A 13229-nucleotide genomic window follows, 5' to 3' on the forward strand; every position below is an offset into this window, starting at 1 on the left:
ACAGAAGAGTGGATTGGGGGTGGAAGTTGGACCATTCTGATTCAAACTGCAAATAGGAAAATAGGGAGACAAGAGTTGCTGTGACAAGCACCTGGAGTTTGGTTCCCACATAAGATAAACTGGTACTGGGGTTCCAAAGCCACAGTGAGAATTTTAGCAGCTAGTGCTGCTTAGCACAGGAATGTTACCTACAGGTAGAGAAGTGGATACAATTCCCCCCAGGACTAGTCCGTTTCTCTTCAGTACTGAAAATACAGTACAAATACAAAAATACAATGAACACAGAATAGGGAATCAAGAACATCTTAGGGTTACTACTGCTGTGATGAAATACCATGACCAAAAGCAACTTGGGGAGGAAAGGGTTTTTTTAAACTTATATTTCCATATCGCTGTTCATCACTAAAGGAAGTCAGGACAGGAACTCAAGCAGGGCAGAAACCTGGAGGCAGGAACTGGTGCAGAGGCCATGGAGGGGTGCTACTTACTAGCTTGTTCCTAAGGCTTGCTGGGCCTGCTTTTTAATAGAACCCAGAACCACCAGCCCAGTGATGGCCTCACCCACAATGGACTGGGCACTCCCCCATCAATCACTAATTAAGAAATTGCCTCACAGGCTTACCTATAGCCAGCTCTTCTAGGGATCTTGTATAGGTCTTGTGCAGACATCCACAGCTACTGTGGGTTCACAAGAACAACAGATACATCATGTTCAGAAAACAGAATTTCCCTTCGCTCTCCCCCATCTTCTGAAGATGAAGACATCTTTGCCTTTGATATGACATTGTATGCCATTTTTATTACCATCTCCATTCCTTCATACCTCTACATTTCATAACTTGAATTTTTTGACTCAACTAATATTTAGGTATTACTCTATATTCTAATAAACAGTTCATCTATAATCACTTTTAATAATTGTATGCTAAGCTCCTTAATACCTTTTGATTTAGAGTAGTTAACTTGTATAAGGTACACAAAAGGATTGTTCCCTTAATCCATGTCTACTAGACTCTGTTCCCTATAGTCGGGGCTATCTTCATTTACCTCTATTTGCAGGGCTTATGTTCTAAGCATGCCACTAACATAAACCGTAGGGACAATCACACCCTTGAGCCCCTCAGATGAGGCCTGCTTCTCCCATCATCCCTGCTAAGGATCCTCCTTTGGTGATCATGTTTTATGGCTCGATCCCTTCTTTCTTTGATCTTATTTGTTCCAACAATAGTCAATGAGTGATAGCACTTTAGGTGCCAAGATCACTGCTAAAATGGAGCTGAATTTTGCTGTGAGAGTCTCAAAACTGAAAGCTAGAAGACGCAGACAGATTCATCCAACCCAAAGTCAAGGCTAAAAATTCCAAAGAACAGAGGTACCTTGAGCTTCAAATTAGCTAAAGGTACAGGAAGAACAAATAATCTGTGTTGAATACACTGGGTCAGGAAACCCACAGGAGGCTGATGTTTGCTAGAATTATCCCTGGAAATGACAATGGCAGAGGTCCCACAGTTGGCATTCAAACCACAGAAGGGGCCTCTGCAGCTGTGAGGGACAGCACTCTAACAGCGATCAGTTTCCATTGCACACACTTTTCACTATGGAGACAAACCTTGATTTTTCTGAGCTTCTCATCTTACCAAGTATTTCACGCCACTGGACTTCCATTTCTGGAAAAAGCTCAAGGTAAGTTGTAAATGCTTTGCAATCCCAAGGGCTTACAGAAGATCTCAAAAATAGTTGGCAGGGGTGGAGTCAGGGTAGCTCTATTGTAAAGCACTTGCCTTACAGGCACAAAGTACTTAGCTCAAACCCTGGCAATGCAAGAAAACAAATTTATCAGTGGATGGCTGTCTGATAGACTTAATGATGACCATCAGATGTCTTCAATTCCTTACATTGGACTTTCTAGGGAATGTTATTTTTCTGTTCTGTTCCATTTTTCTAGTTAAGCTTGTAATTGGGAGTAGAAATTTTGGGCAGTAGGCCTAAAAAGCTTCTGTGTTAGCTATGGACCTCTAACCATGAACCATCTACAATCTATAACAAGATCACCAAGGGCTTTCCATGCCAGGCCAGGGAGTGCAGATTCCATCCTGTCAGCAGCACAGGCGCTGCCAAGAAGAGAACGGATTTGCTAGAAAAATACACTACTGATTCAAGCAACTTTTCATTAACAAGCACTGTGCAGAGGCCCCTTCCGTTGTTTGAATGCCAACACTGGGACCCCTGTTACTGTCATTTCCAGGGATAACAGGCAGGGCTGATACAATTCTAGAAAACATCAGCCTTTCGGAGTTCATGGCTTTTGAGGCTAAGTATTTTGAGGCTATTTATTATCCTGGTCACTCTCTGTCCTTATTTAAGGCTGGTGGCATAACAGTGCCAACATTTCCCTCTTTCATCAGCTTTAACACCTGTGCCAGCAATGTGTCAAACAAGAGGTGCGTCAGCTTTGTGGGGGACCGATGGGTCTCAGGGAAGTCAGAGTCTGCTACCGGAGAACCCTAAATATGGCTTGTAAGCCATTGGCTTCTTCAGATGATCCTCTCAGAGCCCTGGTAGAGATGGGTAATTGTTTATTTCTTCTTTTGCTTCTACTGAGGGCTACTTGTGACCTCTCACTGAAATGCTCTATAAAGAATTATGATCAGGCTCAATAGAGAGGAGTGCTATTTTCAACTAGTAATGTCTGAGAGGTGTGAAAAAGGAACAGTTGCAACACAGTGGGGGTCACAGACTGGGGACAGATACAGTTCCCTCCAGAAAAATAAGCAGTCATTATCCTGTGATGAACCGGGGCCATCTGTGGGTGAGACTCTTGAATTCTTCCGCAATAGTTTGTTACTTTCTTTAAGTTTTCAAGCCAGGGGAAAAGTATACGAAAGAAATGGTTGCGCCTCTAGTCAGTTAACCTATAGTAATGCCTTGACCGTAAAAGAGTTTTTCCCATTGACAGTGCTGAGCTCTGTCTGCCACATTTGTACAACTTAACCTAGCTGTCTTCTTTTTCTTCCATTAGAAAAAAGGATATTGTCTACCAATTAGCCTTTTTCTTTACCATTAAAGCCATCCTCCTAGAGTAGAGACTGAATATGGAAGATGTTAAAGTATTTAAGATCTGCAGCTAAAGTACAGCAGAGCACTCCATGTCTATGAATTCTGAGAAGCTTGCAGGATTTACCATGAAAGATCACAAAGGAGGCGTGTGCAAGCATAAATCCCTGTGCATACACGGACCCTTTCTGTCATCAGCTCAGACTTGGAACCATCATCCCTTTAAATGTCAAAGCAAGCGGATACCAAAGATGGGGACAACTTTGTTCAAAGAAAGTAGTGTCTGCTCGCAAGCAGGATCTGTGTGGCATTGGGTCTGGTTTCCGAGAAAGCTGTTTAGGGCATGCAGGATCAGAGATCAAGAACAGTTTCTAAAACTTCCTCAATTCAAGGCAAGCCTAGTCATGGGATATTCTGTCTCAAACAACTACCAGCACTCCTAACAATGGGTAGGTCTCTGTCCCCTTTCATGCTTCTGGATGGTTTTCAGAGACCAGTGCAGCCAACTTGAAATGAAGACCCAAAAGCAGTTGGATAGATTCTGACATTACTGAACTGCAATGTCACTCTGGAACCTTCTTCTTCTTCTTCTTTTTTTTTTTTTTTTTTCTGAGACATGGTTTCTCTGTGTAGCCCTGGCTGTCCTGGAACTCACTCTGTAGACCAGGCTGGCCTTGAACTCAGAAATCTGCCTGCCTCTGCCTGCCAAGTGCTAGGATTAAAGGCGTGCACCACCACTGCCCAGCACTCTGGAGCCTTCTGCCTGAAGACTGCTTGCTATGTGAGAAAAATTAATGCTGCTCAAATCAGTTCTGGTCATGTGTCTTATTGCCTGGAGCTAAAACCCATTCTAACTGATGTTCATATAGAGAAAATCATATTGACTCTTAGAGGGTGTTTCAGTATTATTTAATTCCTTCTAAGAAACCATACAACCCTTGTAACATGAAAATATGGCTACTGCTTTCTGTTCATGAATTCTGTGAATTTGGAAAGAGCACAGCAACATTGCCTTGTGCTCCTGTAATATCTACACCTAAAAAGTAGATGACAAAAGTCACAGGTAACTCCATTATCAAGAGCTGGAATACTTAAAAGCCTTGCTCTGATAGAGCTAGTGTCAGATCACGCCTTACCTAGGACACCTGTCTAGGAATTCTCTGTGCGGTCTCTTGAACTTCCTCACAGCATGGTGGCCAAGCCCTAAGCATGTACACCTGAAGAAAGCCATATTGTCTTCTGTAACCTACTCTTGAAAATGGCCAAGCTGCCGGGCGGTGGTGGCGCACGCCTTTAATCCCAGCACTTGGGAAGCAGAGGCAGGGGGATTTCTGAGTTTGAGGCCAGCCTGGTCTACAAAAGTGAGTTCAGGACAGCCAGGGCTACACAGAGAAATCCTGTCTTGGGAAAGAAAGAAAGAAAGAAAGAAAGAAAGAAAGAAAGAAAGAAAGAAAGAAAGAAAGAAAGAAAGGAAGGAAGAAAAGAAAAGAAAAGAAAAGAAAAGAAAAGAAAAGAAAAGAAAAGAAAAGAAAAGAAAAGAAAANAGAAAAGAAAAGAAAAGAAAAGAAAAGAAAAGAAAAGAAAAGAAAAGAAAAGAAAAGAAAAGAAAAGAAAAGAAAAGAAAAGAAAAGAAAAGAAAAGGGCCAAGCTAACTTCTGCTGTATTTGTAAGCCCATCCATACTCAAGGGAGGATCGTGGAGCAACCCCCTTTACACTTACACTTACACTCTCACTTTAAACACAATAATAAAGCCTTACAAGAACTATTTGTCAGGAACTAAATCATTAACTGACTCTTACTAAATCTGAGGTAAATCAAAATTCTCAGCTATCTTGCCAGGAATCTCCCTTTAACTAGGAAGGAGATTTTTTTTTTTTTGAATCAGTAAAATGATGAAGTTTTTCAAGATAATTTTGAATCCAAATTTTCCATTTTTTATAAAAAATTTCAAAATTTCAATTATGCATTTGTTTTATGTGTATGGGAATTTTGTCTCCACATCAGAAGAGAGCACTGAGTCCCGTGGAACGGCCATTATAGATGGTTGTGAGTTGCCACATGGGTGCTGGCAATTGAACTCAGGACCTCTGAAAGAGCAGCCTTAATGTAATCTTAACTACTGAGTCCCAAATCCAAAACTTTCCATCAGATATTTTCTCTTTAGCCAGGAACTGGATCTAAGGTCTCATTTTCTTGGCCAATATTTGAATAATTGTGGCCTGAGGAAGATTTTATTTTTAAGGGAAACACTTAGTACCAAAAACCACCTAGTACACGATTTATAACTCAACTCTAGGTCTTGGACCCTTTGCAAATGAGGACCCTCTTCCTGGATCTTTATGTAAGCAATGATAAAATGTTGGAGAGGGTCAGCTAGCCAGCTTTCTATCATTGGAATGGAGTGCCTGGAGTAATCAGTTTTTAAAAGAGAGATGATGTATTTTGGCTCACAGGGTTGGAATTTCCAGTCTATGATTCTCTGGTCCTGTTCCTCAGGGCTGCTGGTGAGGATGCCAGATGAGGATGGCTGTGGGTGGGAGTATGGTGGACTCAGTTTTTCTCATGGCTGTCTGAGAAAAGAGAGAAAGGGAGTAGGAGCCCAAAACCTCCTTCAAAGGCATAACCCAGTGATCTAAGCCACTCTTCCAAACTCTCCCCCCTCCAATTTACTTATTTAATGTATATGAGTACACTGTAGCTGTCTTTAGACACAGCTGTCATTAGACACACCAGAAGAGGGCATCAGATCCCATTACAGATAGTTGTGAGTCACCATGTGATTGCTGGGAATTGAACTCAGGACCTCTTAACTGCTGAGCCATCTATCTAGCCCCCAAACTCGTCCTCTTAACAGTCCCCTTAATAGCACTTCCCTGGGGGAATCTACCACCATAATGGGCCCTGAGGACCCATTGAAGATCCAGACTACAGTAGGATCAGTCCCAAGCTCACACTCCGTAGACTTGTCTGATTATTTAGTCGTTGCCAGAGAATTAGTAATCAAGACACGTTGGGTGGAATGGTTCCAATATTAGTTCATTAAACTGAGTGGCCCAACCATGCAGATTTTACTAATCCTTGCCAAGACAACACACACAGATTTATTTTAGACATAAACAGTATCTACTAGAGCCTGAAAATGTTTTCAACTTCTTGCGTCCATTCAGCACATGTAATGACCCTGCTATGTTGGGCACAAATCAGGCATTGAGGTACAAGAGAACAACCCCTCATCTTTGGGGAGCTGGGGTCTAGTGGAGAGAGAAGAATCTGCGTCAGTCACAGCACCTCTGTTCCCCGTCTGCTTCTCTCACTCTAGGGGTGCATGGAGAGAGCGATTCTAAGGTATGCTTCTCAAGCTGGCTGCTGAAAAGGCTCGGAAAGGTTTTAAGCATTATGGGAAACCTAGAATTAAGGGATGAATAAAGAGAGAGGAGACCTCCAGGTTAATTGCCCCACATGCTAGTGGGACAGTCTTTTCTCTATATATTTTTAGTTCTACATTTTAATACAAGATATCCAACAACAACAAAATACTATCACTACTTTTAAAAATTGCCTCGGGGACATCTGCATTTGGAAAGATGGCATAGACTAATGATCCCAAATTCTTCCTAATAGTGACAACTAAAAACTCTAGAATTTATATATAAAGCAAACCCAAAAACGTTCTGAAAGAGGCAAAACCATCCCAGTTAGGAACTTCTAGATCCTAAGGAATGGCATGTGATATGTTCCTGGAGTTTTCTTTTGCATCTTATATCCCAGACTTGGAGCTGAAGAAACTGTCAGCCCAGACACACACTGAAGAAGCAGCCAAAGCCAGACATCTGGCCAAAGACCCAGGAAATGGCAGGCAAGCCTATAGGAACTTGTAGACAAGAAGCATTGTGCTCTAGGCAAGGCCACAGAGAAAGACTGTGCATCTCCAAGCCACATACCACCTCCAAGCCACACACCACCTCCAAGCCACACACTAGCAAAGACATAGTCTTCCACTCAGAGTATTATCGTTTCAAAATCGAGATCAAATAAATATTCAAGTACCTTAATGAAAGACAAAAAAAAAGAATATAGAAAAACAAAAATCGTGTTTAAAAAATGAAATATTTTTTATTTAAAAATTTTCATACGTTTTTATGACATTGTTCCGCAGTTCCCAACCCAACTCTTCCCAGGTTCTCTGCACATCAACTCTCTTACTCTCACTGTTTTGCTCTCAATATATATATATATATATATCCCAAAAATCAAAACAAATAAAAAAACTAGTAAAACAAAACAAAAGCTATACAAAAGCCATAAAGTTTGCTTTGTATTGGCCACTGGCTGACTACTTTTGGGTATGGGAGCTGCCCTGGATATTGCTGACATAGCCAGAGATACTCCACTGGAGAAAACCTGATTTTTGCCTGCAGCAGCCAGTATAAGTTGCAAGTAGCTTACTGGTTATTGGTCAAATTTTAAATCTACTTCCTTTTCCCATCATGGAGAGTTTGTCCGTTTGACCTGTACAGCTCTTGTGCGTGTTGTCTCGGTCTTTGTGAGTTCACCTGGGTCTTACTTCTCTTCAGGGAACTAAAACCAGAAAATAAAATTCACTCTCATTGTGAATATATTAACAGCTACACCGACTGTAAATGATTTAAGTTTAGCAATTAAAATGCAGAAATGGTTAGAATTGATCAAATAACACAACCCAATTATATGCTACCTCAAAGAAACTCCTCTCAATTATATCAGGCAAGTGAGAGTAAAAGGAGCCAAATATTAATCCAAAGAAAACAGGAGCTGGTGTGTTCATATTAGAGTTTGGGACAAAAGAAAGCAGAGACAGAATGGGACACTATTTCATGGTAAAACTGTCAAGTTGCCAAGAAGACCACAGCCCTAAATTCATCAATTAAAACAACAGAAAAAGAAATAAAATAAAGACTAGAGAGGAGAGGTGGAGAGAAGAGAAGGGAGAGAGCACAGACTTGAAAATATGTGAATTAAAACAGGCAAGACTGAGAGGAGAAGTAGATACATCAAGGCATGGTTATATTTAAAATTTCAAAGACCTTATTTCCACAGCAATAGAACAATTAGACAGAAAAACTGGTAATGTTAAAGAACAACAACCAATCCAACCAAACAGGAAACCCGAAACCAACTTCACAATCAACACACACAATACACACAGACATACCTACACAGAGACACACACAGCCACATAGTCACCCACTGAGTCACAGACACACACAGACACACACATACACACACACACACACACACACTATTAACCAACAGAACCTACCGAAAACCAGTGTATACTATTTCCAAAGGCAATAGTATATTTCAAATGCAATATATTTCAAAATAGGCCACACTCTGTGCTTCAAAATAACCTAGACAAATTTAGAATGATTGAAATGATATGGTTGGTGTTTCCCAACCACAATGGAATGAAACACAAGTTAATAACTGAAAGACAACAGTAAAAATCTCCAAACGCATGAAACTAAACAACATATTTCTAAGTTATTCACAGGTTAAATAAGTCTAAGGAGAAAAAAAATAATCCATAGAAATAAAAAAAGTAAAAGTACAATACTCTAAACTATACAGGACACAATAACAGCTGCTCTGAGAGAGAGCTACCTATCCCTATCTGCTTATGCTAGGAAGGAAGACAGATAGCAAGATGGCTCAGCCATTTAAGCTCCCCCTCAAGGTAAAAGAAGAAGAAAAAGAAGAGGAGAAAATAAAATCAAAACAGGAGCTGAAGAGATGGCTCAGCTGTTAAGAGCATGGCTTAGTTAGGGTTTTATTGCTCTGAAGAGAACCATGACCAAGGCAACTCTTATAAAGGCAAACATTTCATTAGGGCTGGCTCATAGGTTCAGAGGTTCAGTCCATTATCATCACTGTGGGAAGCATGGCAGCATCCAGGCAGACTGGAGAAGCTAAGAGTTCTACATCTTTTTTTTTTTTTTTTTTCCAAGACAGGGTTTTTCTGTATAGCTCTGGCTGTCCTGGAACTCACTTTGTAGACCAGGCTGGCCTCAAACTCAGAAATCCGCCTGCCTCTGCCTCCCCAGTGCTGGGATTAAAGGCGTGCACCACCACGCCTGGCAAGAGTTGTACATCTTGATCTGAAAGCAACAAAGAGACTCTCATTCAACATTGGGTGAAGCCTGAGCATAGGAGCCTCAAAGCCCATCCCCACAGTGACATACTTCCTTTATCAATGTCACACCTCCTCCAATAATGGTACATACCTCCTAATAGTGCCATTTCCCATGGGTCAAGGACATTCCAACCACCACAGAGCACATACTATTCTTCCTGGACCCAAGCTTCTTTTCCCACATATATGTCAGGCAGCTCCAGGGAACCCAATGCCTCTAGTCTCCCTAGGCACTCGACCTCATGTATATAACACACACCCACACATAATTAAAATAGCAAAATAAATCATTTTTTAAAAGTAGTAAAAAGAAATTGAGAAAGTGGGAACCAAATAATTATAAACAACAACAAAAAAGTAACGAAGAAGCACTGTTCCAAAGACGCTCCCATAAAACTGGCAAACCTCTGACAGCACGGAGAATAAAAAGAAAACTGCCAATACTAGGATTGAACATTACGATAACTGAAGCAGCGATGTAGAGCTGTTATGAATAGCTTCACATACTTGATTGGACTATGTAAGTGCACTGTGTGTAAGTCATGTATCTCTCCAGCTTGCCACCATGAAATACTTTTGCAATCCTGTAACTATGAAAGACATTGAGGTCATAGTCTTAAACTTTCCCCAGAAGGAAATTTTCTTGTCCAGATAGTTTACTGAAAAATTCTAACAACTGGATGAAGAAAAAACAGTATCAGTCTTACATGACCTTCAAGAAAACAGGAAGGGATCCCCCTCCAATCAGGGCACAAAGTACTGACTGTCCTGATACCCAAACCAGACATAAGACAGAACAATAGCTCTTCCAGACACAGCTGACAAAGTCCTCAACAAAATATTGGCAAACAGAATTCATCAATATATGAAAAGAATTATGTGCAATGAGCAAGTAGATTTATTCCAGGAACTATAAAGCTTTCTTAGGATTTGCTAATTCAATACAGTGGACCACTTGAAATGGTTAAAGAAAAAGTCATGAAACAGGAAAAGTGTTTTACAAAATCCAACTCTCGACTCATGACTAAAGAGACAAAATGTAAGTAGTGTTGATGAGTGAGGATGTGTTCCAGCTTCCGAGCTAACTGAGCTGTGGGTGTGGCTAGCTTGAGCTGAGTAAGAAGACCGATCTTCACCTAGTGGTACCAGGTGGGCATTGAGAGGAGAAACCAAGGTTTGCATTGCAACCTGGGAATTGGTGCTGGTAAAGAGAAATTAGGAAGGGCTTTCAATTCCCAGGGTTTTTAAGAACAGTATGGAATGTGAGAAATGCTCCAGGAATTGCCTTTGTGGAATCTGAGGATCCCAGAAATGCAGAAGATGCAGTTCGAGGACTGGATGGCAAGCTGATCTGTGGTCCTCCAGTAAGGATGAACTATCAACAAGAATGCTTCAGAGACCTGCCTAGCTCCCCTTGGATCCTAATGGTAGATGTCATGAGTGTGGTGAAAAGAGACATTATGCTTATGACTATCATTGCTATAGCCATCCAAGAAGAAGCAGGGAAGGAAGGGTCACATTCCCTATCCATGGGAAGGTGGCACTCTCACACAGCAGAAGCCAGGGAAGGGGTCAACATCACCATCTCCTGGACAATCCAGGTCTGAGTCTCTTTTAAGGTCTGACTCAAGAACCAGGGGTATTTCATGTTCAAGAAGCAACCAACCAAAATTCAGATCTCCGACACTTAAAAGGAGTCATTCCCCATCAGGAAGACCAGGCAGAAATGAAGCCCTGAAGGAATGGACTAAAGTTCTCATGTTCACCCTTTTGAAAAGAGTTGTTTATATTCTTATAAGAGATTTGCTCTGCCTGTAAAATGTAACAGGGAGGATCTTCAACCAGCTAATCAAGATGCATCTGGATTATCACTCTGTAAAATTCAGAGTAGTAAAATATATTGCTTTTGTTGAATGTATTGACATCTTCTGGTCTGAAAATGTGGGGTTTATCTGGAATATTTATCTAAACTGTTTCTAACTAAAAAAAAAAAGAGTGAAATGTGATAGATGCATACAATGGAATATTAGTCAGCCATAAAAATACAATTACCCAATTTACAGGAAATTGGTCATTGGAACTGAAGATCATCATAGTAAGTGACTTCAGATAGACTCAGAGAAACAGAATGTAAGCTGTCATTCATATATACAATCTAGATATTTAAAAGAATATGAGATGTGAAAGTATAAGGGGCTATTTCGGAGAGGGGGAGAAATAATTGATGTATATGGTATATATGTTTGAAAATGTCAGAAGAAAGCCTACTTTTTATATGCATAATAAAGATTAATTTAAAAAGCTGATAGACTTCTGGTCTCTAGCATGATGAGAAAGTAAAAATGTACTATTGAATAAAAACCCTAAAATGACTTTTAAAATAATAACAGGGCTGGAGAGATGGCTTAGCGGTTAAGTGCACTGACTGCTCTTCCGAAGGTCCTGAGTTCAAGTCCCAACAACCACATGGTGGCTTACAACCATCAGTAAAGCTACAGTGTACTCATACACATTAAATAAATAAATAAATAAATAAATAAATAAATAAATAAATAAATAAATAAATCTTTTTAAAAATAATAAGAGGAAACAGCGCTTAGCAAACTAGGTATGGAAGGGATTTCTTCGCATTGGTAAGCAATCTATACAAAATAGTTAACAGTATACATACTAAATGTTGAAGGCGGAGCAATTTCACCCATGAGAGAAGCAAGCCATGGACTTCCCTCCTATTTGATACAGTCCAATAAGAATGGATGAAACAAGTTAAGAAATGGAAATAATGGGCATTAGAGAGATGGCTCAGTGGTTAAGGGCACTGGCTGCTTGCTCTTCCAGTGAACCTGGGTTCGATTCCCAACACCTACATGGTGGCTCACAATAGTCTGTAACTCCAGTTCCAGGTGATCTGACACCCTCACACACACATACATGCAGACGAAACACCAATGAACATAAAATACAAATAAATATGTTTTTAAAAAAAGAAATGGAAATAAAACTTAGAGCAGCTGGAAGAGTAAAACTGTCCATATTTGTAGATAACACAGTAGTTCATGTAGAAAACTCGATAAACCTGCCTTCCTGAATCTCAGAGCTGATGCATGTAAAAGTCACCAGCATTTATTTACTTATCTTGAAGATTTACTTTATTTATTTATTTATTTATTTATATTTTTGGGGTGATTTCCTGTGTGTACTTATGTGCATTATAGGTATGCCTAGTGCCGGAGGAGGTCAGAAGATGGTGTTAAATCCTTTAGAACTGGAGTTGCAGACAATTGTGAGCCACCATGTGCTTGCTGGGGGGAGTGGAACCCAGGTCCTCTGTGAGGGCAGTGAGTGATCTTAGCCACTGAGTCATGGCTCCAGGCCTCTTTGTAAAATTTTTGTTTTGTGTGTGTGTGTGTGTGTGTGTGTGTGTGTTAAGACAGGATCTCACGCACCCTGGATGGCTTGGAATTCAGCTGTGTAGACCAGGATGGCTTTGAACTCAGAGATCCATCTGCTTCTGCCTCCTGAGTGTTGGGATTAAAGATGTGTTCTACCTTCCTTCCAGCAGCTGGACCTGGGATTGATCTCTGGAGATCAGGCTTGGGGGCAATCACCTTTTCCCACTGAGCCATTCTACCAGCCTTTCACCTGCATTTCTAGAAATTAATTATGAACACATAGACATTAAACTTCAAGATGAAGTATCTTTAAAGTTGCTCAAAACTACTTAGGTAAATCCAACAGAACAAACATATGCAGGACTTGTGCCTGAAAATTTACATTGGTGACAAATATTAAAAAGGATACAAATAAATGGGTCACGCCTTAGAGGGCTCAGCATGGCTAAGAAGTTCATTCACCAGGTCAGTACACTGCCTTAACACAATCCTCACCAAAACCTCAGTAAGGTTACTTTGTGGAGGTAGAAAACTCTCCAATACATACATATATATATATATATATATATATATATATATATATATATATATATATATATATATATATAT

The 13229-nt window shown here is 40.4% G+C and overlaps 1 pseudogene; it reads left to right on the top strand.

Annotated features, from left to right (window-relative positions):
- Window positions 1-2465: 2465 nt before the first annotated feature.
- On the top strand, window positions 2466-11046 carry LOC110293312 (annotated as a pseudogene).
- The last annotated feature ends 2183 nt before the right edge of the window (window positions 11047-13229 follow it).

The sequence above is a fragment of the Mus caroli genome, chromosome 4, assembly GCF_900094665.2.
Source record: "Mus caroli chromosome 4, CAROLI_EIJ_v1.1, whole genome shotgun sequence".
NCBI classification, from domain to species: Eukaryota; Metazoa; Chordata; class Mammalia; order Rodentia; family Muridae; genus Mus; species Mus caroli.